The sequence below is a fragment of the Desmodus rotundus genome, chromosome 8, assembly GCF_022682495.2.
Source record: "Desmodus rotundus isolate HL8 chromosome 8, HLdesRot8A.1, whole genome shotgun sequence".
NCBI classification, from domain to species: Eukaryota; Metazoa; Chordata; class Mammalia; order Chiroptera; family Phyllostomidae; genus Desmodus; species Desmodus rotundus.
The window spans coordinates 25,861,857-25,889,831 of NC_071394.1; the positions used below are offsets into that span (position 1 = coordinate 25,861,857).

At 43.8% G+C, this 27,975-nt stretch overlaps 1 protein-coding gene across 2 annotated transcripts in view; it reads left to right on the forward strand.

Moving 5' to 3' along the window:
• The window catches only part of NCALD (neurocalcin delta), a 337,075-nt gene that overhangs the window by 163,465 nt on the left and 145,635 nt on the right, over positions 1 to 27,975 (forward strand). For both annotated transcript variants that reach the window (XM_053929493.1, XM_053929492.2), the window contains exon 3: positions 14,829 to 14,877. The gene's annotated coding sequence lies outside the window, so the exon portion shown is untranslated. The remainder of the gene's footprint in view (positions 1 to 14,828; positions 14,878 to 27,975) is intronic.

Sequence of the window (27,975 nt, forward strand, 5' to 3'; positions counted from 1 at the left end):
AAAGAGTTCTTGACCAGGTGCAAAAGTGGGACTCAGAGTGCTGGGTCTTTGGATAGAGGTCTCTTTAGAATGTCACAGAACTCACCTTGGTTACATAACAGTTTAATAATTGACAGGAATATGTAGAGGGCTTGTTAATCATAGATGCTGGAAGATGTAACTAATATGTCATAACAAAATTTATCTCAATAAGCTAAAGTCTGAGTCAGTAAGATGGAATGAATGAAGAGGGAAAATTAATATGCCTAAATTTATATGAATAAATTCTGTTTCCAAGGCAGGCTGCAAGGACCATGTAAATAGAGACAAGGTTCTACAGCAGGTCATATGGAAGAGCAGGGTTTTAGCTGGCCATATGCTAGTCTGAGTCATAAGCACTATGTCATGGTCAATTTTTAAGGTAAACCTGTCTTAGACCAGTGGTTGTCAACCTTGGCTGCATATTGGAATCTCCTAGGGAACTGGTTAACAAAGAAACAGAAGCGTGCTGATGAGCAGGCCTCACCTAAGAGATTTTAATTCAATTTGTTTTGAGAAAGATTTAAGTATTGTTTTGTTTCATTTTGCTTTTTGTTTGTTTGTTTGCTTGTTTTTGGTTCCCAAGCAAGGTTGAGAACCTCTACTCTGGGCTCTGTCCTTACTAATAACAACATACCTTCCATAATCCTGTTCCTAGCGTACTACTTTCTGACCATTACCTCCTGCATTTGTAAATTAGCCCCCACTCTACCATGAGAACCCCCCTGCCACATTTTTGCCCACTAGAACCCCTGATCCATTGACCCTACCAACTTTTGGCTGTTTCTCATGCCCATCATCTCCTCACTGCCCTCTACGGCCCACTCTAGTGACCCTAGCCTTCATGTACTTCTCCCCAGACAAACCCCAGCCCCGATTAAATCTAGGTGAGACCAGCTGTGGCTGGAGGAGACCATGCAGCCATGCTGAGTGACCATCCTGAAAACCACGGCTGCAAACCTTCCCCAGAAAGTGCCACCTGTCGGTCCTACCAGCTACCCTCGTTATTTCACCCTCGCGCTGTCCTAGATTGACTTTCCCCTTTTCTCTTCCTTTCTCAAACCTCAAAACCATCCTCTCTGTACTCTCAACTAACGATTCGTCTTCTCTCACTGAGATGAGGCAAGCAATCGGAAGAGACTATCTAAAGAGTCCTATTACAAAATCTGGTCACCTCCCTACCTCTGGACCTGTATGCTCTCCTTCCCTCTTGTTAGCTGAGATGAATTGTCCCTGCTCCCAATTAAAGCCAGCATTCCCACGGGCTGTCCATCTCATATTTTCTTGCTCAAGGCTGGGCTCCTGCAATTGACCCTTAATTACTCCTGCTTCATCAATTTCCCCCTGGATCATTTTCATCATCTTGCAAATACAGTATAATATCTTTCATCTTTGGGAAAAAGAGTCCTGTGATTCTATAAGCTATAGCCCAGTTTCTCTATTCCCATTTACGGCAAAAGAGGTGTATAGACATCATTTCTACTTCCTCCCCTCCATTTCTCTCCGAACCCACTCCTCTCAGAATTCCATCCCCACATCTTCACCAAAACCAAGGCCACCAGTGACATTTGTGCTGCTAATTCTGATGATTGGTTCTCAGCCTTGGCCCAAGAGGGGCTTTTTAACAGCGTTAGATGCCACTAACCATTCCCTTCCTGTTTTGGGTTTTTTTTTTTTTTAATTTTCCTGTACTATTTTAATGATGTGTTTTCTATGGTGGGCTTTAATCTCGTTAGTTTTATACTAGATCTATGAAAATCTTGCCTGGCTACTTGGTTTCATGAAAAGGACATTTTGTTGTCATACTGAAACTCAATTTTAATGTTTGTGTTTATTGATATTCAGTTATGCTATAAGGTCAGTGTATTCCCGTCCCCTAAGTCAGTGTTCAGGGCGTGTTTGCTAAATTTGGGGCTGACTGTGGAAACTGGGTTTTTAGAATCATTATCTTAGTTGTCTGCAATTCTTTACCTATTTCAATTTTCTTTACCTTAAAGTTTTCACAACATTTTATCTAATTATTATTATCACCTTTGCCTCTTTTTTTTGTTTAGTTTTTTCATTGTATTTTTCCCATTACCATTTATCACCCTAGTACTCTCTTCTCCCTCCCTCCATCCCCCTCCCCCTCTGCCATCACCACACTGTCGTCCAGGGCCAGAGTCCTTTTCCTTTTGCCCCTGATGTAGAATTCACTCCTTTGTCATAAGCTTCTTTAACTATTTGCATTTATGTCCCCAGTTCCTCTGCTTCCAGATCTCCTTTATTCTTCTCGGGATCTTTAATTTGAGACTTCTTCAACAAGTTTTTTATATATAGTCTCTTACTTAAAAATTGTTTTTCTTCCCAGCCAGCTTGCTCCACTCTTCTTGTGGAGACATTTCCACTTACTGCAGCTTTGCCTGAGTCTGAGGGGCACGGTCCAAGTCGATGCTTATCTTCTCGTTGTGTATTTAAATCTTACCTCTTCTTTTTCGTGGCAGCTTGTAAAGCCTATTTTTGTCTCCAGAGTTTAAAAACCTGACAAGTAGGCATGGTTTTCATTCCCTTCTCAACCAAGATACTTGGAAGTGCAGTGTCAACACGCTGCCTCTCTTTCTTTACTTCCATTTACTTCTCAGACCTTCGCAACCTGGCTCTTACTTTCATAATCTAATAAAAGTGCTCTGAGAAAATTCACTCGTGGCTTCCTCTCATCCCTTTTGAAGGGATGTTTCCTCAACTCCCTCCTTCCTGAAGCTCTCTGCCACCATCGGTGCCACGACGCCAGTTTCTCTAGACCTCCCTTCTGTTCCTCTTTTTCTTTTTGGACTGATTGCAGGCATTTTTTCCCTTTGCCTTCTCTTTAACCCTTACTCCTCTCCAGGGCTCTGTGTTTGCTCCTCTGTTTTTCTCACCATGCATAATCTTTGCGCAGGAACTCATCCATCCCATTCATTTACACACTCCTGTGACTGTGCTGTTTCCTCTGCCATGAATACCCTCCTTTCTTTCCTCTCCTACTCGTCCTTCAAAACTCATTTTAGTTATGATTTCCTCCAGCGAGGTTGTCTTCAGTCCTTGCATTTCAACAGGTGTGCCCCCGGAGTACCCCTGTTGCCACCATTATCATACCATGCATTACATTATAGTGAAATTATCTGTGACCTCCTTCAGGATAAAACTAGAACTATTTTTGTATCCTTGTGCCTAATACAGAACTCGAGAACTTTCTTTGAGGTTTGATTTTCTTTGAATTACACATAATTCTTTTCATCATCAGGCTGAGAATTGTATTTTAGTTCAAGAAATAATTTTAGAAATTATACTCTACATTTACCCTTGTTAACTTTTTATGGATCTCTGCCTATGGATCTAGGCCTGTCATTTGCAAGCTAAATCCCCTTGATCCACTTTCTAGTTCTATCAAGGTCACTATCATATATTTAGGTGGTTTAGCTTTGGACTGATTTCAACCACTACCTATGTGCTGATGACTCCTGAGTCCTTTTCTGGAGCCCCTACTGCTCCAGAAAACTGGTTGCTTCTGCACATCCTACCCCTAGCATGCAAGCATTTCTTGTCCTCTCGTATAGAGTTTCTGTCGCCTTGATGTCTCCAGTACCCAAGACATGACATTCAGGCCTGGTGGGGAGGGAGCTAACCCCACATCCCTCATTTGGATGTAGTGTGTAGGTGGGGGAAGGGAGCGAAGGGGCATGCTGGTGAGGTCAGCACAGAAAATAAGTGGCAAGATGAGAAGGTGGTTGTATCAGTTTTCTATGACTTTTATAACGAAATACCACAAACTCAGAGACTTAAAACAACACAGATTTATTCTCTGATAGTTCTGCAGGTTGCGTATCTAATATCAGCTCCACTGGCCGAAGTCAGCAGGGATGGTTCCTTTTGGAGGCTCGAGGGCAGAATCCATTTCCTTGCCATGTTCAGCTTCTAGAGGCTACCTGCATTCCTTGGCTTCTGGCTCGTCACTCCAGTCTCTGCTTCCACCACCTCCTTAATACCCTCCTGCCCCCCTCTTAAAGGGCCCTTGTGATTACATTGGACACATCAGGAAAATCCAGGTCAATCTCTCCATCTCAAGACCCTTAATTTAATCACATTGACAATGTCTCTCTTGCCATATAAGGTAACAGTGACAGGTTCTGAGGGTGTGGCTGTACTTGAGGGGCCATTAGTCAGCCCACAACAGTAGTCCTGGGTTAGTTAGGAGGATACAAGGCTTGTAGTTGAAGGAAATCCAGAATCTTTGATTTTTAGTTTGTGTGAGGGTCAAGGGTGTGTGTGTGTGTGTGTGTGTGTGTGTGTGTTGGAAGAAAAACTTACTATTTGTGCTTCTTCTAGGTAATAGAAAACTAATAATGCCAAGCAAAAAAATTCTAGATAGCTTTTTTTGTGTAAAAGTGATAAACCTTAAAGTCGTTTATATGAACTGCCTCTGATTTATGCCTAAATATCTGACAGCAAAGTAATATTTTTTAATTAATTAACTCTTAGATTATCATCATTAGGTTTTACTTCATTACAGTGTGCTCAGTGTCTACTCCCCGCCTTAACAAAGCAAGGGGAAGTGCGTGTCAGCCACTCTGGTGAGCTCTCCTGTAGATGGGGGCATTGAGACCGGGCTTTAGGACTCTGAGCAAAGGAAGAGAGAGTTATTTATAGCTTGCTTTTCCCCCCTCGTGCATCCTTTTCTTTAAAGGGAGCCATGGCTAAGGGAAATAACTGGTTAATTTTAAAAAATGGGAAGAATGTCCTTCATTTGAGGAGCTTGACAGCCATATGAAATGCATGTGCACTGAAGCAGGGGGCGCTAACAGGGCGAATGGAATCAAAGGGGGCCATTGAAAGATGTCTGTTTGGTTTCTCCCAGAAGCATGTTTTGAAGCAGGGATTTGAGTAAGCAATTGGGATTGTGTTTATGTTTACTTTCAACTGTCTCCCAGACTTGTGTCCAGGGGGGTGGCAGGGGATTTTATTGTCAGCTCCCACTCTTCACCGGCTGAGGACCATCCCTGGGGCGTTCCCCCTCCACCTCCTGGCTGCACCTGCAGACTCTAGGCCCCTGCTGCATTGGAGAGAGAGGCCTAGAGGCAGAAAGTTGGAAGATGCCCAGGGGCTCCACTGACCATGCGCTGCCAGTCCTGTGTTCCTTCTCCCCTCCCCTGTACTCCCCCTTTTTACTATAAAAAGTTGAAGCAATGACCAAGGCATTTGATGTCCTGGCTGCAGAGGGACATGTTTCCTTCCCCCACGCTGGTGCTGATAGAGGATGGTTTGCACTCAGCCATCTCAGGGAGATCCCATGGGGCCAAGACTGCAGGGGCGGCAGGATGTGGTGCAGGTGCCAAGGGCAGGACTTGTGGAATAGTCTCTTCTCAAGTGATGCGCAGTGTGCAGGGAGGACCCTCTGACAGCCATCTGTTTATCAGGAGAAAGATGCCAAGTGCTGCCAATGGGACTGACCTGAGCTGGGAGGAAACCAGATGTGGGGTCACACCCCATTTATACAGCTGTCACTTCCCCAAGCCTCTGTTTCTTCATGTGTAAAATAAGAACAACAGTTTCTCCTTTTGGGGACCATAATGTGAAGTAGAAGAGGGACTGTATGCAAAGTGCCTGCATGGAACCCATGAATGAGAGTAGTTGTCGTACTAAAAGGCAAATGAAAAGACAGCTGAACAAAGAAAGAAAAAGGAAAAGAAGTAGGAAGAGGTTATTAATTGTTACTCGAGGCATCTGTTACTAGATTAAGTCACAGATGTTCATATTTCTTGCTAAATAATGTCTGGGACTAGTTCACAGCTCAGACATAAAGTCGAGCGCGTGTTTCACGCAAGTCCTCATCCAGATTTCTTTCTGCTGCCCCTCTCCCTTCCTTGGAAATCCTCTGGTAGAGTTTCTGACTTCAGGTGCACCCTCCTCCATTCAGGGTGCCTTGCTGGCTTCCACCACAGCCCCGCCAGCCTAGAGCAGAGACCCCACCTCATCCACTGGAGGAGTTGTGATTGCTTACTCAGACCAAAGAAAAGTGAATTGCTCCAGGGCATCCACCAGGTTCTTATGTAAAGTTCAAGTTACTGTTTGGCAGCAAACAGCCTTTTTGCCTTGGGGTAAACATTGTCTTGTTCACTGATCAAGAGAATGGAGATAATTGGTACTTAATCTGCTATAGGCTGGCTCACCCCAAGGCCCATGAAGTGGGTGGAATCCTCCAGGGCGTGGTCCAGCCTGGCCTCAGGCTCAGCACTGACAGGAACGGTAGAGCTGGGACAGGGGCTTCTCCTCCTGATTATATGGCACTAATAAGGAGCTTCTAGTTCAGAAGGCAAAGTCACTGGCGAACCTCCCCCTACCCCCCAAATGAGTTGTACAAGGTTTGCGGTAGAAACAAATAAGGGCTACAGGACAGCCGTGTCATCACTTCCCTGGGATAGAAAACGTCAGGTCAAGGTACTTAATGTCCTGGCTGCAGAGGGTCTCCCCCTCCACACACACTCACCAGCGCTGATGAACGATCGGAGGATGATCTGGGCTCCGCTATTTTGATTGCTGTCTGAAGGAGATGATGCAGAGCCACAGGTCCGTAAAGCTGCCGTGGCACAAAGGTCGCTACTTCATCCTGCTGCACAGCCTTCCTGTGTCCCCTGGGAGAGGCAGCACGTTTTGATGGGTGTGGATCAGGAGACCCGAGTTCTCCTGACTTATTTAACTAGGAGCATGGACCCTCTCATGCTTCCTGTTGGGGTGATGTGGGAGCAACAGGACTCTGACCACGAGGACAGGACAGACTTGGAGGGGGGAAAGCAGAGGGCCAGGTCCACCGTGAGCGTGGAAGCTTAAGGCACCCTAGCAATAGGCCCACATGGCCGTACATTTTGTAAGATTTTTCAAAAGAAAAAGATTTTGACTACAATTGGTTAAGAGCACTATTTCTTTCTACTGGGGCTGCTGCCCCACTCCCTTCCTTGGTAATTCTCTGGTAGAGTTTCTGACTTAAGATGCACGGTCCTCAGTTCCAGGTGGCTTGAAGGCTTCTACCACAGCCCCGCCAGCCTAGAGCAGGTGAGGCAGTGGAGTAGCCAGAGGCATTTTGGGGACCAGTCCCAGGTGGAGCTGAGTTGGGGATACATTTTTGTTTGGGTTTCATAAGATAGATTTGTTTTGTTTACAGTCATTTCCATGCATACATGTATCTGGTAGTTAATTAATCAAATGTTATTATGCTAAGCAATTTTTCAATGAAAAATATTTAATTTCTATATTTTTCTCATTCTAAAAATATTCACATTATAGTTAATTTTGTATTCATAATTTGTACTTTTTAAAAAGAAGCCTCTAATTGTTATAAGCTCAGACACTACAAATCTGAAATTGGCCTTCCATCCCCAGAGAAAACTCCCCTTCCTTCCTTCCTTCCTTCCTTCCTTCCTTCCTTCCTTCCTTCCTTCCTTCTCCTCCTCCTCTTCCTCCTCTTCTTTTAGGGGCTAGGGCTTTACAATATTTCCATGGACTTATGAATTCTTGCTCCTATTTCACTTTCTCATAGAATCAAGGAGCAAACTTTCATGTATATAATGGATTAAATAAAGTTTCATAGTGTGGTCGGACAACCCAGCCCCCATGTTGAGTGCTATTCCCACATGAGAGTATGTTCCGAGCTCTGATCTGCCCACTGGAAGGACCTTCTGGATAACGACTGCCCCCAGGTCCACTCACCGTTCCAGCCTATCCCCAGACTTCCGTCAGCACACCCGGCCCTCCTGCCCTCCAAGTCAGCCCCGGGCATGTGCTCCACAGCTCTGTGTCTTCGAATTTAACATTTCTCGCTTGGCTTCTCTTTATTCTTCTTGTACTAAGAATGCTAACACTAACCTGCCGGGCTTCTTAATCCCAAGTAAGTAACAACTAGCAAACTAATGTTCAGGGGAAAGTTTCATGAGGCAACCACACTGAAAATAAGAAATAAAGTACCAAAAGTGAATAAAGGGGTAGAAATAGAATGAAACACAGAAAACTCAAACAAAAATTACACGGAGTGCTGAGCCTGCGTCCCTGTCGTGTAGGAGCAAACAGGTGTTTGTGCTCCCAAGTGCCTGAGTCATGGAATCACTGATGTTCGTAAGGCTTAACATAGACTTTGGTATACAAAGGGCAGAACACTTGAAAGTTTGTCATCTATAGAAGTATACATTTTAAAGCTTTCATTTTTAAAGGGTCTCTGTGGTCCAGGAGGCCTACTCCTGTGGCATGCATCATCCTTCAGTATTGTTGACCAAACAAGATGGGGTTTTATTACACTGATGGGATTCAGGAAGAGGGTACCTCATGGCTAGCGCTAAGTTTTGGAGTCAGACAAGCCTGACTTGCTGTGGGGTCTCTGAGCTTCATTTCCCTCATGTACATACTGAGGGTCCTCACCTCCGCCTCATAAGATCTCGGGGAGATTGTCCATTTTTAAATTGGTTTCTGTTAAGGATTCCAAAAACAGGAGTTGCCGTGGGAGGCTTTTTGCGGGATCATTTCTCAGTGGATTCCTGGCTTGTCATTAAAATTGCAGCCCTGACAGATAAGATTTCCAGTCTTGCGAGTGTAGAGCACTGTGGGCCACCTCAGCATTCAGTAGACATGAAAATATTGGTGAAAATATTTTCTTTCTTGTTTTTTTTTTAAATTAATTAATTTATTTTTATTCAGTTACAATTGTTCTTGTGGGTTTTTTTAAGTTCATTTTCTTTGATGTTTTCTTATGGGAGTAATAGGAGAACAGGCTGCACTCATAATAAAATTTGGATTCCCACCGAGCCCTGCCCACCCCACTCGGCTCATCCCTGCTGCTCTCCTCTGCGCTCCCTGCTCCTCTCCTTTCCTGTCTCCCCGCCCTTGCGTGGCTCTTTCCTCTGCTTACACTGTTCTCCTCTAACTCTTGGCCAGGCTGGCTCCTTCTCAACTCTCACTTCTCAGCTTAGAAGACACTTCCTCAGAGTCCTTCCCTTTGTGGAGATCCTGCTCGGTCAGGCTTCATCTTGGATGCAGCTTCTCTGCCGCCACACTCACAACAATGCGCCCTTGTTACATCGATGCATATGTTCCCTCGTGTCGCATCTGTTCCCCCTCCAGGCCAATGCTCCGTGAGGCAGGGGCTTTGCTGGTCTAATCTGCAGGGCACTCCTTGTGTCGGGCACAGAGCCTGGCGCAGTCAGGCCCTCACACATTTCCTGAACAACTGATAATGAATAAATTGGTGAAAAGACAAATGAGGTGGGAGGAGGAGCTTGGGTGGGTGATGGAGGAGGGCAGGGCAAGGACCAATGCTGGCGAGAAAATAAGCTTCCTGGGGTCTGGCCCTTGGTGGGTGATGATGACGAACCAACAGTCGTGAGAATGAAGGAGGAATCTGGAGGGGCCAGTGTCTGTTACGTGAACAGAGGCTTTGGAGCCACCTGTTCAGGGTGGTGCCGGTTTTAGCAGTTCTCGGTGGGAAACCGACTGTTCTAATTTCCCTGCATGGCATAGAAAAAAAACCCAGACAAACCCATAACAGATTCTGAAACGTGGGAAGAGCAGCTGGATCATGAATGTGGAAACCAGTGCTTCTACCCTTAACTCTCCCGTTCCCTAGGGACCCAACACCCCTGCCCCATCCCTCACCCCAACCCTACCTAACCCGGTCATGTTGCCAGTTATTCCCCGGTGTTTACCACACTCTGGAACTCCTGTTTCCCAGCAGGACAGTGGGGAGAAGTTGTCAAGACTTGGGTCTCCGGAGCCAAAGGATGGCTCTGCCGCTGGTGACTGGGAGCTGTGGACATGCTGTTCACCTTCTGTCGGCCTTGATGTGAGCAGGCGCTCACAGGGTGGTTCTGGTGATTCAAGTGGGTAACTCCTGTAAAGAGCTGAGCTCAGTACCTGCCCCTGGTTGGTGCTCAGTGAAAATGCTTTCTTGTGAGTCCTTCCAAACCGCACTCATCTTTTAATCAGCCCCTGTGGTCGCAGAGAGCTTTGGATGTAATCAACAGAAATAAACTGAGACTCCCGGAGCCAGAAAAAAATAATATTTATTGGAGGGATATTAATAGCTTAAAGAACGGAGGGAAGAGCTGACCAGAAGGGACTTGGGGAAAATGGGAACCAGGACAGCTGGGGTCTCAGAAGCAAGAACGTGTGAACCACCCTTCTGGGGGGACCACTGCTCAGAGCCCAGTGGCTCGGGGTCTAAATGCCCGGGAGCAGAACCAGCGGCCCGGCCTGGGTTTGGGCCCCGTGGTCAAGGCAGCACATGTCTGGCGTCGGCTGCCCCACCAAAGCCGCAAGGAGCGTGGCTCTGAGCACAGCATGCCAAGCAGACGAAACTACCAGGATGCCACAGGCCTGATGCTGGATATTCCTGTGGACCTGCCAGCAAATTACTCTCGACTGACTTTTCAGCTTCTCCTTTGCCAAATTTAATTGCCTTTTGTTATAACCCAACATCATTCTCTCCCATCTTTCTAGATAATCACTCTGTTTTTTGAGTGAAATCTATAATGTTTATTGACTCACACATTGATTTAGTCAACAAATATTTATTGAGCAGTTAGTAGGTGTCGTGGTCTGTTCTGGAGGCTGGTTTGCCCCAGTGAACCAGAGAAGCCCCATGTCTTTAAGCACTTACTTTCTGCTGGGGGGACAGGCAGCCGCACATTAACAAATAAATACGTGGCGTCCAGTGGCAATAGTGCTAATGCCCGAGTGCTGATGAGGAAAACCATGAGACAAGGGAAAAACGAGTGAGGAGTCTGTGAGCATGTCGCTCAGGTAGGGAATTCATGTTTACCCGAGCCCATCGTTCTGTTCACATTCTTTGAAAATTTATTTTTAATTATAGTTGAAATACAATATTATATTAGGTTCGGGTGTGTAACATAGTGTTTCAACGTGTACATACCTTACTGAGTGATCCCCACAGTAAGTCTAGGAACCTTCTATTGTTATACACGGTTATTGCGATATTATCGACTGTACCCCCTGTGCTGTTCGTTCCATCCCGTGTCAGCCGTTCCTATCTGATCACTTTGCTTACCTGTCTGTCACATTGACTAGCTGGCTCCCTTCCTCCCCCCAAGAGTGAGCACCTGGAAGGTAAATCATGTCATTCCTTGCTAGTCCTCCCCCCTGCCTCACGGCGGATGCTGAATAAATGCTTGTTCAATGAATGAGTACACACCCCCCTTATCACTTGGCTATTGGATGACTGTGCAGGTGGCCTGGACAGAGGGAAGACTTCCACGTAGGCTCTGCCCTTGTAGGCTCCCTGTTAATGTCGTTCACTGACCAATTGGCGAAACAAGACATTTAACACCTATCTAGCCAATTTCTCTTCTCAGGAGTCACATTGGTTTCTCTGAGTTATTGTTTTTATTTTGCCATAACATACTTTCTGCATTTAAGACCAGCTCTGAGGAAGAAGTGAGGAAAATAGGCACTCCTCACAACCTGAGTCCCAGAACCGCGGCGACAGAATGCACGGCAGCGTCTGAAGGGAGCCGGGGCGCCCCAGCCCAGGAGGCTGTGCTGTGAATGAGTACCAGGGGCGGGAGCAGTGGTTCCTGAAGAGAAGTGGGGGTCCTGCTAAACCTGCCCCCTCCGCACTCACTGCCCTTATTGACTGAAGCGGAGAGGACCACACTAATCCTCACTCACGTACTGAGTCTGAAAGTAGAGACCAGGACAATGGAATGCTTTTGATTACTTTCATTAAATATGTGTGTGGATTAGAGCCGAACTGATGGCGCGGCGTTCACACGTGGCCTCAGCTCCAGCTTCAGCCATGACTTTCCCTTCAGACCCGCGAGGGGACCGCCCGCAGCCCAGCTCCCGGGGTGCCAGGGCGGCTGTGCCTGGACACGGTTGCAGTGTTTCGAGTGTAATTAGCGTACGCTAGATGCCCCTGGGGGATGAATGTCATCTGTTTGCAGTTTCATTGTGTTTTGGAGCATGGGACATTTTTTTCCCAGATGAACAACTATTAAGACATTTCTACTTCCTGAGGAAAGTTAGGGTTGGATTTTGCCTGAAATTCGAATTGCCAGACTTTTTACATCAAATTAAAATGAAAGGTAAAGAGCATAGAGTTCTAGTTAGACGCACTTGCTCAGTGGAAATGCCCTGTTTGGGTAAAATAACAGATACCAGCGCTGAGACTAGAAACCGTCCCACTGATCATTAGCCGAATGGATGGTGTGGCTGGCTGATGGCATGGTCAGAGACAGCGGTTACGTGGTATCGCTAGCTATCCAGTATCTTCACATAACATTTAAAAATTTTCCAAGCAGTGTCTATCCAAATTTTTTCAGACTTTCATGTCATAAGTCTTGAAATTTGTACATGCAAAGCAAAATAATTTAGTAACTATTTTAAGCACTGTCACCATTAAAAAAGGATTCACTTTAGGTTTCTGAAAAAGCAAATTTGCCCCAGCGTATTTATTTATTTGTTCAGAAATCATAAACTTCCTGAGAGAGATTGCCAAGGAAAAGTAGAGGTCAAGTTGAGATGGAGGCCAGAAAGGAGTGTTAGGACTGTTGCCCACCCTGTCTGTGCCTAGAATTAGTGAAGGTAAGTGCTCCAGAGCCAGCCCACTGCCACCTGCTGGCTGGGCTCGGATTAGACCCAGAATTCCTCACCTTCACCTCTGTGTTCTTTCTACCCTATCCCCTGTCTCTCTGAAATGATTATTTAAATTATTGAGATACATACAAAATCTTCAAAAATTCTCTTATGTATATGTTTCAAGGCAAGCAGCTCTACTATGGGGTGGACAAAAGTAGGTTTACAACTATACAAAAAATACAATAATTAATAAATAGCAATGGAAGAATAAATGTTGTTTCACATACTCACAACTGTAACCTACTTTTGCCCACCCTGTATAAAAAACAGACTATATATACACTGTCCATTATTTATACCTGCATTCCTACATGCCATGCCCCTCCCACTCCACCTCCATCTTTTTATTATCAATCTCTAGGCAAGATAGGTCGTGTTTCAATGTACTCCTGTGAGCAGATCAGTGGCACCTGTCCAATGGCAGAGAGAGCAGACAGAGCCTTAGTACCTCTCATGTGATGTGCTCCTCCCCTGGGCCCCTGGCCTCACCAACCCGCCTGAGATGCCGCTTGACAAGCTTGGTCTTCAATGGCCTGTCCACTCAGATACCAGAGAAAGCCCTGGGGTCCTGTGTCGGGTCAGCTCTACTAATCGCTCATTTTTCCAAGTTGTCATTGTAACCAAGCACCTGTTTGCATGTTTTTTCTTTCCGGTGAAATCTGAAAGTCCGAAAATGGCTTAACTGTATACACTTTAAAATGCAAAGTACTTTGAATTCACTTTGACTTGATTTCATACACTAACAATGAAAAAAGTTAAATATCACTTTTCAAGTTGTAATATGTTGCATGTCAACAAAATAACTACGAGATAGAGGAAAATACAAAGATCATTTCCCAGATCATTTTTCATCTAAAAAAATCATGCTTGGAAAGATTATATTTTATTAAGCCAAAATCTCTTCTAAATATCTATATTATTAAAATGTACAGGTTATTATGAGTAAGAAAAGATAGGAATGTATCTTGGATTAGAATTATTATATTGCTATGACTAAAAATACCATACTAACCATCATTTGTGGAACACCCAGAGGTTTCATAACTTATCTGAGCTTCTTATCATTGAAATATATTGCCTCTAGTCTATGTGCAAAGGGACACATTTCCTAACTTTTGGTAAAGCTCCTAGTTCCGCTGTAACTGTATTCAGTTCTCCATTAAAAGCTTAGAAGAATATGAATCCTTGGTGTATTGGCTGAGATGCATTTTTCAATGACTGGTACATCATCAGAAATTGGAAGAATGTTACATTTTTTTTCTAACATGTCTTTTCTTCTTGAATTATTACCATTGACTTTTGTTAATAAAAAAGAGAGGATACTAAAAAACCTAAATAATTGTGCATTTCTTCATATTTTATTCCTAATAAAAACTACACTCTGATATTTAAGAATTCAAGAATTCAATGATATGAATTGAGATTTTTTTTTAGACAGATTTTCCAAGAGCGCTTTGACCCTGCTGATAGTTTTATAACTGCATTGGATAAACTAATTAGATTGTCTAGACTGGCACTCCCTGAGGTACCAAAATGCACTCTTCTCGAAGAGAGGCTATAGATGCCAGAAACAGAATCTGAGAGGCCACCCTCCTCACCATGTGCGCTGATGATGCGGTTGAATAGATCACACCCTCTCCTGGAAGCCTGCTCAGCCAGACACACTGAGTGAGGCTTCTCATAGGCTCACCCCTTTGGTCACCCCTTTCTTCTGCCCTGTGAGTCAAACCAATACACTGTTTCCATTCACTGACCTATGCTACTATGGTTTCTTATTGTTGCATTAAGGCATTGTGTCCACTAATTCTTTCTGGAGTGTCCCTGAGCTTTGGTTCATCTTGAAGGCAGCTCATTTGGTGCTTGCTCTGAGCTGACAAATGAAGGCCCATGTTCTTGAGTGACCCTTTCCTCAAATCTGTATCCTATTCCAAGGAGGTTATAAATGTCAACAAGAAGTCAACAAATATAGTGAATGAGTTTTATAAATATCAAAAAAAGTCTTTCTTCTTAAGTCCTTTCTGCAGAGCCCATCTCTACCCCACCTTTCCCGAAGGTGTTATTGGCAACTACACCCACTAAAACAGTGGGGATAACGACTTTATAAACAGTCCATTCGTATATTTGCATTCAGCAGGGTTATTTTGTCTGTTTTCTTTTAGATCATTTCAACTTCGGTCTCTTGGAACGACTCACTCGTGACAGTGAAAAGTAAGTGTACATTTTAATTTTTCTTCCAATCAACTCTAAGTGGAAATTACAGTTTTGTTCAGTGGTTTTCACAAAAGGGAGTTTCATTCAAATATTTTATCAGTGAATAGTAGCAGAATGAATGGGAGTTTCCTAGATAGGAAAAGACATTAAAGCCCCTCTTTAAAATGTGTGGAAAGGATAATGGATAGGATGGAAATAAATAAGGCACTACCCACCACCCTGTAGCATCATAAAGTGTATTTGCAGCCACCGGGTGGAATGATTTTTATTTTTAATTTCATTAATTTATTTTTTATTTTAGTATAGTTAGTATACAATTTTATGTTGGCTAGATTCATTTCAGGTGTATGGTATATTGATTGGACATTTTTATACCTTACCGTGTGATCACCCCAGTAATTCTAGTAGTCATCCGTCATCGTGTGGATACCAGCTTCATCCCAGGCAGCTTACAGATCCTCTCAAGAGCCCATTACAACAGCCTCTTCCTTTATTTGAAATGAGACACAGCCCAAGAAATATCTTAAATTGCATTAAGCAGTAACTAACATCTAGCAGAGAGTTTGGCACCTAATGAGCACATAATACATAGTGGTTAGAGAATAAGTAAGTAGATTAATTAATTCATCAATTTTCTGCTTTGTGAGGTCCTCACCACCGTGAGGCCATGCGGCACAATGGTTAGTGCCCCAAATCTGGAGATGCTTGGCATCAATTCCCCACCCTTCCGCTTACCAGCTGCACGATTCTGTGCGCGTGTCCAAACCTCTCAGGGCCTCTGTTTTTCTGTCTAGAAAATGGGGCTAGTAATACTACCTGTCTTCTTGCTATAAAGTTATCACAAGGATCAAATAAGTTAATAGAGTTTTATTAATGCCTGACATGTAAAAATGTTTGTTGAATAAATTAAAATAAATTAAGCATACAGGGACACTCCAAGGTCCCATACTAAGAGACTGAAAAACTGGTTTGGCCTAGAAGCAAAGACACTTCAGTAACAATAAACACAACCCACCACCCACGTCTTGGCTTCCAATGACTATTCCCTAATAAAAGGAACCAGTGCTCTTTGGAGAAATGGCTGATTTATGACTATGGCAAGAAAGGTGCAAAATGAGCCTGGGATATTTTAGATAGTGCCAGAAAGGAAGGAAGTGCTAAAAGAAAAACCCCGGTAGCCTATTCACACTGGTGAGCGCAGCACACTGTGAGCTAAAAGGATAGAAAGTGCTCCCAGTGGCCGAAGCTGGAACAATTTGAGCAACGAAATAAATAAACTAGTATTGGGATATAACCCAAAGTATAATATCAATATCTCTACTGACATAAGTAAGTGATTGGATAGATATTTGAGGAGACTAGAATACTCTCCCATGCAGAATTCCAAATAATGTATGTGGAATACTCTGGTTTTTGGAGGGAAAGCATAACTCCCATTGGGGGTTGCACACAGCGACTCTTTTTCAAAGAGTACAGAACAGAAAGAGAGGAACAAGAGAGTACCTAACCATAGGTAAGCTGACAAATACTACCTCAAGCCAGGTGACCCAGGTCACCATCAGCAGTGCTGTGTGGTGTTGATAGCAGGTATGCTTCATATGATGAGATGACAATGGCACTTTGCCTCTGTGACCTCTCTCTCTGCAACACGTAACTGCAGTCTAGCGAAGAAAGAAACATAAGGCAAATTCTATTGGAAGGACATCCTATAAATCAGACCTGGCCTGTGGTCCTCAAACCTCTCAAGGTCATCCAAAAACAAAGGAAGTCTGAGAAACTGTGACAACCAAGTGAAGCCTAAGGTGACACGATAACTAAATGTTATGTGGTGTCCTGGATGAGACCCTGGAACAGGAAAAAGGCATTAGGTAAAAATAAGGAAATAGTAATAAAGTATGGAATTTAGTTGATAATAAGGTAGCGATACTGGTTCATTAACTGTGAAAAATGTACTGTACTAATGTAAGATATTATTCATAGTGGAAACTGGGTGTGGAATATATAGGAATGCTATACTGTCTTCACAGTAATTCTTTGAATCTAAAACTGTTTGCAAAGCAAAAGTTTATTTAAAAATAATGAATACACACTTTTTAAAAACTGGTTTGGAGGTATACGCTCCAACTTTCAAGCACCTGTGAAGTAGCAGTATTTTGAAAATTGTTGAACTCATTTATGTTTTGAGACTCATACATGGAGAATTATATTCTGCATTAAAAGTTTTGATTTAGATAAAGGTGTGCATGTCTATAAAGCATTCTGTGATGTTTCTGCAGCCCTCGAAAGGAGGAGGAATATAACAACTGGGAACACAAAACCTTTTTGCCAGAATACTTGCTACTGGAGTTCAAAGTGGAGGATGACATGCGTGTTAGTTGTATATTGGAGCGTAACAAAGTAGCACGAATGAGTGGTTTGAAACAACATGTGGTTAATATTATCCCACGGTTTCTATGGATCAGGAATCTGGGTGCAGCTTTAGACGGATCCTCTACTTAGGGTCTCACAAAGATGCCATTGAGATTTTGGCTGGGCTGCGTTTCTTTCTGAATTTTGGGTTTTATTGTTTTTTTTCCTTCTAAGAACATGTGGTCTTTGGTGGAATTCAGGTGAGGTTGTAGGACTGAGGTCCCCTGTTTTCTTGCTGGATGTCACCTGGGGAGTTCTCATCTGCTAGGTGTTGTGCACATTTCTTTCCATGTGGCCACTTGCTTCTTACAGGCCCTGTTACAACGTGGCAGCTTCAGACCAGCAGGGGAACCTCTTACTCCATCCTGCTAAGATGGGGTCTTCCATAAAGTGACCTTTTCAGGGAGCCACTGTCCTTTTGGTGTCGCTGAATTCTGTTGGCTAGGAACAAGTCAGGGCTTGTGCCTGCACTCACGGGGAGGGTAGTATGTGAGAGCAGGACTGACTATGGATCATCTGAGGGTGTGTCTGCCGGAATGGGAGGGGTTCGAAACAGACACAGGCAGCTGGGCGTTGGGATCGCCACCGTGCTTGAACGAACGGAAGATGAGGAGAGCAGAGAGAAAATGCTTGCTTCTTGCTTTCAGGCAACTAGGCTCGAGGTAAATACATTTATTTCATCCCTGCCCCTTTCTCCTAGCCCTTCCCCAACAAAGATTATATGTAAAATATTCCTCCTCAAAGTTATCAAATGAGAGTTCTGATTATTTGAAGATGAAGTCAGAGAAAAATATTTGGAGATAGCCTGTGAAGAATCAGCGCTGTCCTGACTAGTGTTTTGTTTTTGTTTTGTTTTTTGAGCAGTAAAGAAATTCGCACCAAAATGTGTCCTCAAATCAATGGCAGTAACATTTATACACTGTAAGAAACTGCCTTATAAAAGTTTAAATGAAATAGTCTTATTTTAAACTTTTCATGATGTAATTTTTTCTTAAATCCTCACCTGAGGACATATTTTCATTGCTTTTAGAAAGAGAGGAAGGGAGAGAGGGACAGAGAGAAACATCGATGTGAGAGAGAAACTTATTGGTTGCCTCCTGTATGCGCCTGGGGTTGGGAGCAAGCGGGCAATGTAGGTAAGTGCCCTGACTGAGAATCGAACCCACAACCTTTCAGTCACGGGATGATCCCCCAACTAACTGAGCCACACTCGCCAGGGCTCATGACTTAATGTTTTTCCATTTTTGAGGATGTTTACTTTTTTAATACTTAAACATTTTAAAATTCTGTCTAATAACTATTAATAGGGTGATAATATTTGGGTTGCAGTTTTTGCATTTTACATGATGATGATAAATATATCTATTTAAAATATATTAAATACCTACTTTCACCCATTTCTTTTCATGGGTTCTGAATCCTTTTCTTGTAAAATGTTAAATATAGAAATACTGGCATTTTGCTCCAGTATTGTAATCACCACCCAGATTTTTATGAATCCAAATAGTTATTTTTTTCTGATTGTTCTTAGAACACCAAAATGTCCCAGAAATGCTAACTTTGAGGCACTGGAGCTGCATTAACCAAGCTGCTGTGTCCGTCTGGAAATGAAGCACAAGCATTCTTTGTTAGAGGGATTCTGCCCCTAATTGTTGGTTTAAATAAACGCGATCATTGTATCAGCGCATCGCCGCGGCGGCAACTACAAACTGCAGACTTTGCCATTTCTGCCTCAGATACGCAGCCACCTTGAAGAAAACAGGCCAGCTGTGGAAATGTAGCTCATTGGCAGCCACGTCGAAATTAAAAGGAAATATATGCTGCAATAATTCAATTAGGGAAGGAAGGAGTTCTTGTGGATCCTCCTTCTTCCCCCTTCCCCCTTTTCAGCTCTCTTCCTACATATTATATATGTGTTTTACATATATATGTATATATTTTTATACATATATGTGTATAAAATATATATGTAAAATATTATATATATATATATATATATATATATATATATATAAATATATATATTTCCCCCCCCTGCTCACTCAAGACTAAGCCTGAAGCTGTAGTCATTTGTTTCCCTTATGCCAGTGGGTACAAAGGGAGCTTATTCAGAGTAGTGAGAACTTAATCACCTGTAGCTCTTGGGAAAATAACTCACTTAGCAAATAAAGGTCAAAGCTTGCTTACTTGCTTGCTTGCTTCCTTTCTTCCTTACAGTTGTTTTCTTTGTAAGAATTAAATAAAGGGATCTTTTAAAAAAATACAAAATAAATTAGAGTAAATAGAGGTAACCTTTCCTGCTTGTGAAGGAAGGGAGTATTAGGTGAACGCCCAGAAGAAGAGCATTTATCTTTGGTTGGAAGGTCACACGATAAAGCGATTCTTTATCAGAGCTGAATCCAGTGGAAAGTCTTGGAACCTTTCAAGGTGGTTGGCCTGTGGTAGTCATCAGATCTCTTTCCCACAGAAATAGTTGAGGGGTTTAGATTTGCCTAATGGGTTCATTAGATCTATTTTCCGTGTGTCTTAATATATCAATCTGGTACTTTCATCTGTTACTGAAATTCCGGATTTATCTATTTTGCCTCATGGTGATGAAATCCAAATCGGACTTCCTTGCTTGGGAGTGCTGTGCTGGCAGTAGGTTGTGGTCATCTGGGTCTTCTCTTGGCATGACAGACATTCCCCAACTTAATCATCGTGTCTCTTTATTTGGTACTGTTCTTGGGGCCCTGTGACCCAGGGAAGCCGACACCACCTCCCTCCTCCCACACTGCCCTCTCCCTTCCCTGACTTTTCTCTCATACATGTGTGTTGTGCTTGGTTATTCCTGCCTTATCCTATCCACCCATTGTTTGCTATTGATATTTTTTTTTTCTCCACAGAGACAGTAAGCTCTCTGAGGTCAAGGATTCTGTCTTTTTGTCTCTTATGGCTTCACAGTGCTTGTGATCCTCAGCACTTGACGAGCACCTGCCACCTCCTTTATGCGCCCAACTCTTCCACCTGATCCAAAGAAAGAGTGTTTTCTCAAATCAAGAGAAGTATGGATCTCCCATTTGCCTTGCTCAGAGCTGGGGGTCACAGAGGTGGGGTGAGCCAAACAAAACATCCTCCCCTGTTTTTAGAACCTCCCCTACCCTCCTCTCAAGACCACCTGCCCATTCCCAGAGTTCCGGGCTCCTTTTTAGGCATGTCTCCTGGGACTCATTCTTTAAGGCCCGACCCTCATTGAGGTCTCAGCTGAGTATGACCCCTCCTAGGCCAGTCATGTTCTAACGGAGCAATCCGGAAGACCAGAAAGACTTCACGGTCCAAAGGAATGTACGTCCAGTGGTGAAATTCCAGGCACCACGATAGGCAACGGAGGAGATATTTTTAACCCATCCTTGTCCGGCCTCCCTTAAATCACACCACACGGGGAGATGCCTACTCTGCTTGCACACAGGTCCACTTTGCCTGGGGATTATTAAAAGCATGCAAATGTTGATCGCTGGTCTTATGGTGTGAGCAACCCAGCAGAGAGCTGGATTACACGTGCCTACAGAGGAAGACTGATGTACTGCTTAAGAACCTTTCTTATCACGCATCCTGGGTACCACTCTCAGTCTTTTTACTTATCAGTTGTGTGGCTTTGTACAAGTGTTTAAAATATTCTGAGGCAACTTTTCTTCATCTATATAATACCAGGATAACAAAGCCCATCCCAAAGATGCTATAAAAATTCAATGAGCTAAAGTACAGGCCATTCTTGGCACATAAAGTAAATATATATGACAAGAGTGCCATTAATAATAGTATGTAGAGCTAGGGAGGATTATAAATTCAAGCAAGACAGTTTGGAGGTTAGAGGCTGAGAACAGGTACATAGAGCAAGGCAATGGTGGGGGTGGGGATGGATGCAGGAGACCTTGCTAGAAGAGGACCTCCTCACCTCCTCGGAGAACGTGAGTCCCATCTGGTATCTGTGCTGGTTTAGCCACAGGTACCTAATCCCCTGGCCAGTTGGCCGGCAGAGGCATTTTGGCTGTGGAAGCAGCCTGCTGGGGTGCACATTCTCACCACAGGGCAGAGGGGGAAAGGTAGCTTCACCCCTTCTCGTAATTGTTTCTGAGTCTCTCTCTTCCACTTGGACTCTGCAGTGCTCAAAGCCAGGAGCTGACAGTTCCTTCCTGTTATCCCCAGGCCGCTGTTGAGAGTACATGCTCAGTGCCTAATTATTGGTAAGATGACTGAAAGATACAAGATCTTTCTGGACTTTTGCTGCACGACATCTAAGGACACGATTGATCATATAAAGGACTTACAAAGACTCAGTACAAGTGTGTGAACATATCTTCCCTGCATGCAAGAACATGATTCGGCCCCAGGAAGATGGAAACATTGTGGCCTGTGGTTCTCTGGAGCAGCATTGTTTGTGGGGCCACAGCAGAAAATAGATGTGACTTAGGGAAGTTGCAACAGCCTTGAAAATACTGGTGGTTGTGCATGAAAGGAAAGACAAACAAACCAAACAGAAACGAATTAAAAAACCCCAACCATGTGACACCGGAAAATAAGTCTGTGGAATGAAGCCCGATGCCCGAAGCGGCGAGTTGGCAGAGTGGACTGGATCGTGGCGAATCCACCTGACTTGTGATTTCACACTTCTCTGAGCTTCTGCTGTCCCATGATATTTGGACGTGACCGTATTCCCACTCTATCAGCTTCTCCAAAATGACGATTTTTAAAAGCTGCATGTTTTCTTTCTCTTCTTGTCTACACTTTGCATCCTGCTGTTTACAAGATTGGTTCTGTTCTTGGGTGGCTCAAGTTGTCAGAGTCTTTGAGCCCCTCGATTTGGGGGAAGCCTTGCTGCCCTGTGGAATCCCAGCGCAGCGTAGCATCTCCCAGAGAAAGAGGCATGTAGCGTTTAGGAGCTCGTGACCAACTGTGAAACTTTGCACATTCAAGCACATTAAACACTTGAAAGTGCCTGCCATGCATTTCTTTACAGAGGTACAATACCAGGCACGGCTTCTCATGTGCTCTGATGCCTCCTTACAAGTTGCCTGGAGTAACTTGAGCTCTGATTTCTTTCCGAAGGGGAGTGCTTGCCCTTTTCTCTCCACCTTTGGGATGGAAATGATGTCTGCGTGCCTCCTGCCCCCTTCCACCTGCTCCTGCACCCTGTCCTCACTGTGGTCTGCTCTTCTTCTCCATCTGAGTGGTCTCCTCTGGGCCTTGTGTTCAGATGCTGCTGCTCCTGATCACAAAATGACAGTGGCACCTGGGACAAATGGGAACTGGAAATTGGAAATAGTTCCTTTTGCTCTCTTGAGACATGGAATCCAGAAAGGGGGTTGGTGATTGAGCAGAAGTTGCTTTAATTGTAATTGTTTAAATTATAATTACAATGGTTCCCAGCACCAAGAAGAATGGTCCTTGACAAAGTGGTAAGCAGAAGCAGGCCAAGATGGGCCTTCCCTTCTGTGCCTCTTCATGGCTTCGTCCTTCCAGGGTCTCCTAACCTCCCCCAAGAACCCCCTAACCTCCTAGAGGTAACGCCGTTCCCTGCTTCTGATGCCCCTGTTTTCCTAGACCTTCCTCATCAGGAGGTAGTGCTCAATACTTCAGGCCCCTTGTCCTGTGTGCTGACTTCTAGCCCCAGACATTCCTCCTTTGGGGTGCTCACTGTGACAGGAACATGGGCGATCTTGGTCAAAGATGCCTGCACTGGCGATGCTCCTCTAGGGCAGAGCAGCTGTAATGAAAAGCACAGCTCTCCAGACCTCGGATGATCTGACTTTTTAATTCTAGTTTTGCCACTTATTAGCTGATGACCTCAGGTTACGTTACTTAACCTTTCTGAGTATGTCCTCACCCATGTACTGGAATTGATGAGTCCATGCTGTCTTATCTTAAACAGGAGATTTTTTTACCTCCCAGGATTATCATGAACCTCAAATGAGATGAAGCAGTTGACAAATCTTTATATATGAGAGGTTCTGTGCAAATGTAAGTTAGGAAGGCCAGGAAGTGTCTTAACCGTGCTCACAATGTTAGCTGCTTGAACGACAAGGTGATGGAGCAGAAAGCTTCAGCCTGGCTTTAATATGGTCTAGAATCTCTGTTTGTGAGCCTTCATCTCCTCATTCATACAGGACGTAATCAAACCTCACGGGACTCTCATGAACATTCAGCCACTCCTGGATTTGGAGCTGAGGTGATTGGGAGGCTGGAGGAGGCATGCATAGAAATAGAGAAGCTAGGCAGAGAAGTAGATTTGAGGGTCAAAAATAAGATTAGTTTTATATAAAATGAATTCAAGATTCTGTAAAATACCCAGTGAAAAACAAACAAATGTGTGGGGGGGGGGGCAGGGAGAGAGAGAGAGAGAGAGACGGCACTAGAGATGAAGATTTAGGAATTCTGAGAAAAGGTAATTATTGAAGCTGTAGGCATAGAAACGTCAATGAAGGAGGAAGTTAGAGAGAGGAAAAGTATCATGTTTGAGAATAAGAATGTTCCATGTAATATTTAGGACATACTTGTACTAAAAAAAAACCCCTCATTTTTGATCTGAAATTCAAATTTACTTGGGCATTCTGTATCTTTATTTGCTGGGTGTGGGCAACCCTAGACAGTGGGGATTGCCCATAATTATGGGATGGCAAAGAGAAGATGAGACAGTGGAAGAGTCTGGAATGGAGAGATAGGTCCCCAGAAAGCTAAGCTATTGTACCATCATGGAATCAAAGGGTAGAGTGGATTTCAAGAAGGTTGAACAGAAAGGTCAAGGTCATTGCATTTGGCAACCTGGGAATCATTAGGGACTTTGGAGAAAGTAGAATGAGGATGAGTTGCAATAGAGTTAAGGAGTAAATAAAGTAAGGGAGAGGGGAATGATGAGTGTAGACCCTTCTTTTATGAAGGAGCAGAGAAGGAGAGAGATGGTACAGCAAAGGGTAAACAAATAAAAGTCAGGCTTGCAAGGTTAGAGAGACGGAGCCTGTGCTCCAGCTTTGCAGAGGGGCCCAGAGAAGTGGCATCCTGAAGATGTAGAAGGAGAGATGGGGGCGGGGATGGAGTAAGGTCTGGGTGATGGTATAAGGGACAATCAGGATGGAAATGGAGGCGTTACCCTTGGCCTGGAGGGCGCTCCCTCTTCCTCCAAGTAATGAAGGAAAGAGAGGGTGATGATGAAGATATAAAAGTTTTCAGAGTAGGGAAGAGCAAGGGAGGCTTTTTATTTCCTTTTACTGTCTGACCATGATATTGAGATTGCATTTATGGGGGAGGCATTAGGGCAACAGAAGAAGACTCAGACTCAAAATATTCTGCCTTTTCTGATCGCGCAGATCTGACAAGAGCTCAAAAGGTCCGTGTAATTCATCCAAGCGGGAACCATTTTGCTCCCTCGTGCTGTGTCTTCCCCCAGCTCTGGCGCACCGTATCGATTCATAACATCATTAAATGGCTCACAAGGGAAGAGAAAATGACAGAAACATGATTGAACAGACTTTCACTCCTCTATTTTGTTAAGCTGGGAGACTCTGGACGTGAAAAGATCAGGGTCATTTATCCCTAGTCCTGGCGGTGGGGTGGGGTGGGGTGGGGGATGGCAAGAGTACCCAGCAGAGGGCATTTTTGGGGACATGAAGAACTCTAGTCTGTGAATTCCTGTCTATACCATGCAGATTGTGTCATGTGGCGCTAATGGCTATGCCTTGTCACACCCAGCATACCAGGGACTCACGGATGTACAGGTAATGCACACTGATTTTAGCCACCTTCGGCTCCCTGGGAGCTTAGGTCAAAAGATGGCTAGGCTGCTCTGCAGGGGGAGAAGGTGAGGTTGAGGAGCAAAGCAACCTGCAGTCTCTTAGCTTCTTTTTCTCATTTGCAGCACAAGGAGCGAGCCATTTGCCAAGTTGCAGAAGCCTGAGAAAGCTGACAGAGAGAGAGATTGAGATTTCAGGGAGGGGCAGGGTGGGTGCCGTCTGCCTGGGGAAGCCCTTAGTGCCTCCACCCCCAGAGAACCCTAACACTTTCAGTCCCTTCTCCACAGCTCTCCTTCTCTCCTTCCTCCTAGCACCACAGAGAAACAAATGAAATTCCTAAAGGTAGACTACTTCTGCTTAGCTATTTTTAGTATTTGTTAGTGTTTATCAAGCTTTTCAGCATTCATTTGCCCTTGCACCCATCCCTCTTCCTGCCTCTGTGTGCTGGGCGTGGATGGAAGGAACATGTGTAACAAGCAGCTGGTGGCCTCATACAAACATCTCCTAGAGAGAAGAGACTGTGGGCCCATAAAATCCATCTCCCGCACCCCCGGCTTGAAGAGAAAAGAAGTCTGCATTCCATTGGCATTGGAGGACAACAGAAGAGTTGGTGAAAGTGAGACCTTTAAAATGTCTGGGTGGTGTTTAATTAGGTCCAGCGCCCTGGTCAAGGAGCTGGGCTAGAGAATCCACACGTGTACAGATGTCATAACACAGGCAGAGTGATCTGGGAGTCAGGCAAACAAGTAGAAAGCCACAGGAAGTGAGAGAAGAAATAAAAATCCATGCAAGACTCTGAATGAGCTGTAGGGCTGAAGTAATGAGAGGTAGGGTGGCGCTGAAAAGGCCAGAGGATGAATAGTAGCCCAGTACGTTACGGCTTCATGCTGAAACACCACTTGTTCCTGCCTCAACTGCCTGTCCTGTCTCCTGGAGGCAGCCCTGCCCAGAGCAGCCTCATTGCCCTGGAGAGAAACTCCCAGGACGTGTTCTAACAAAGGGCCACTGAGTGGAAGCAAGGCCAGTCCAAATGGGAGTCACAGTAGTCAGTGTGGCCATTGGACCCCTGGCCTGCTATTAATGTGTTCATGGATTAGCAAGCAGAAGAGAGTTGCTTCCTTTTGCAGCTGAAGAAAAAGTTTTGGCTTGATTTTTGTGGTCTTTTTAAATCTTATTATCTTTTTTAGTTTCTTAGAAACTGAAAAAATGTAATAAGTCAAAAGAATTCAATGAATGGGCTCAACAGTAAAATGAAGGGGACAGAGAAAAGAATCAGTGAAGTTGTAAACAAAATACAGGAATGACCCAATCCAAACAACAGAGAAAACAGACTGAAAGTGGGAAAAAATAAAAAGGACAAAACCTCAAGGGACCCATGGGGATATGGAAATTGGCTAACGCATGTACCATCAACATCCTGGAAGGAGAGAGAGGGGACAAGGCTGAAAAGGTATTTGAAGACACAATGGCTGAAAGCTTTTCAAGTTTGACAAAAGACACAAACCTATAGCATCAAGAAGCTGAGAGAAAACCTAACAGGATTAACCCAAAGAAATCCATACTAAGACACATAACAGTTGAACTTCTGAAAAATAATGTCAAAGAAAAGATTTTAAAAGCAGCAAGAGTAAAACGAGAACTTATCTACAGGGGTGAAACAGTCAGAAAGAGAGAGGCTTTCTCATCAGACACCATGGAGGCCAGAGGAAGTGGCAGAATGTTATTTAAATGCTGAAAGAAAAGAGCTGTCAACTCAGATTTCTAAATCCAGGGAAAATATCCTTCGGGAAAGAGGAAGAAAGCATGACATTCTCAGCTGAAGGAAAACCTAGAAATTTGTCACCGGCACACTTATTGTTAAAGCAATATCTAAAGGAAGTTCTCTAACAAATGAAGCAATAAAAGAGGGAATCTTAAAATATCAGCAGAAAAAAAGAATAATGTAAAGAGTGAAAAATGGGAGCATGTGCAATTAACTTTCCTTTTCCTAAGTGATCCAAATTGTGTGTAATGTTTAAAGAAAAAATTATAACACTGTCTGATGTGCCCATCAATGTGTGTAGAGAAAATATTTAAGAAAATTATTTTATAAATGAGGGAGAGTAAAGGGATATAGAGTGAGGTAAGGATTTTATTTCAACTGGTACGATATCAACAACAATACACATGTGTAAGTTATGTATATTTAATGTAATATGGAAAGCAAACATTAAACAAAGCTAGACAGCTCTGGCTGGGCAGCTCAGTTGGTTGGACTGTTGTCCCAAACACCAAAATTTTGCAGGTTCGATTCCCTGTCACATACCTAGGTCATGGTTTCGATCCCTGGTCAGGGCACATATAGGAGGAAACTGACCCATCTTTCTCTCTCACATCAATGTCTCTTTCCCTCCCCCCCACTTCCTGTTTCTCTAAAGGCAATAAAAAACACATCCTCAGGTGAAGATTTAAAAAGCTATAGAAAGAGCTATTAAAAAAGCTGTGCTAAAAAAACTAAATAAATAAAAATGGAATTCTAAAAAATGTTCAAGTATCTACACTGAGGTTGGAAATGGGAATAAAGAAAGAGAAAATAGAGAACACGGAGACAAAGAGTAAAACATCAGGCTTAGGCCAAATATATCAATAATTACTGAAGTGTAAATGGTCCAAATATACAAACTATAAGACAGATTGACACAGTGGATTAAAAAAATGATCCAACCACATGCTGTCTACAAAAAACTACCCTAAGGTATAATAATAGAAGAGGGTGAAAGTTAAAGATTGCAGAAAGATAGGCGAAGTAAACGTTCATCGAAAGCTGGAAGGAGTGGCTGCATTAGCAGTCAGGTACAGAGGATTTCGGAGCAAGGACCCAAGGAAGACCACCAGGGCCGCAGAGAGGCCTCACATAATGATAAGCGGGTCAATCCGCCGGAAC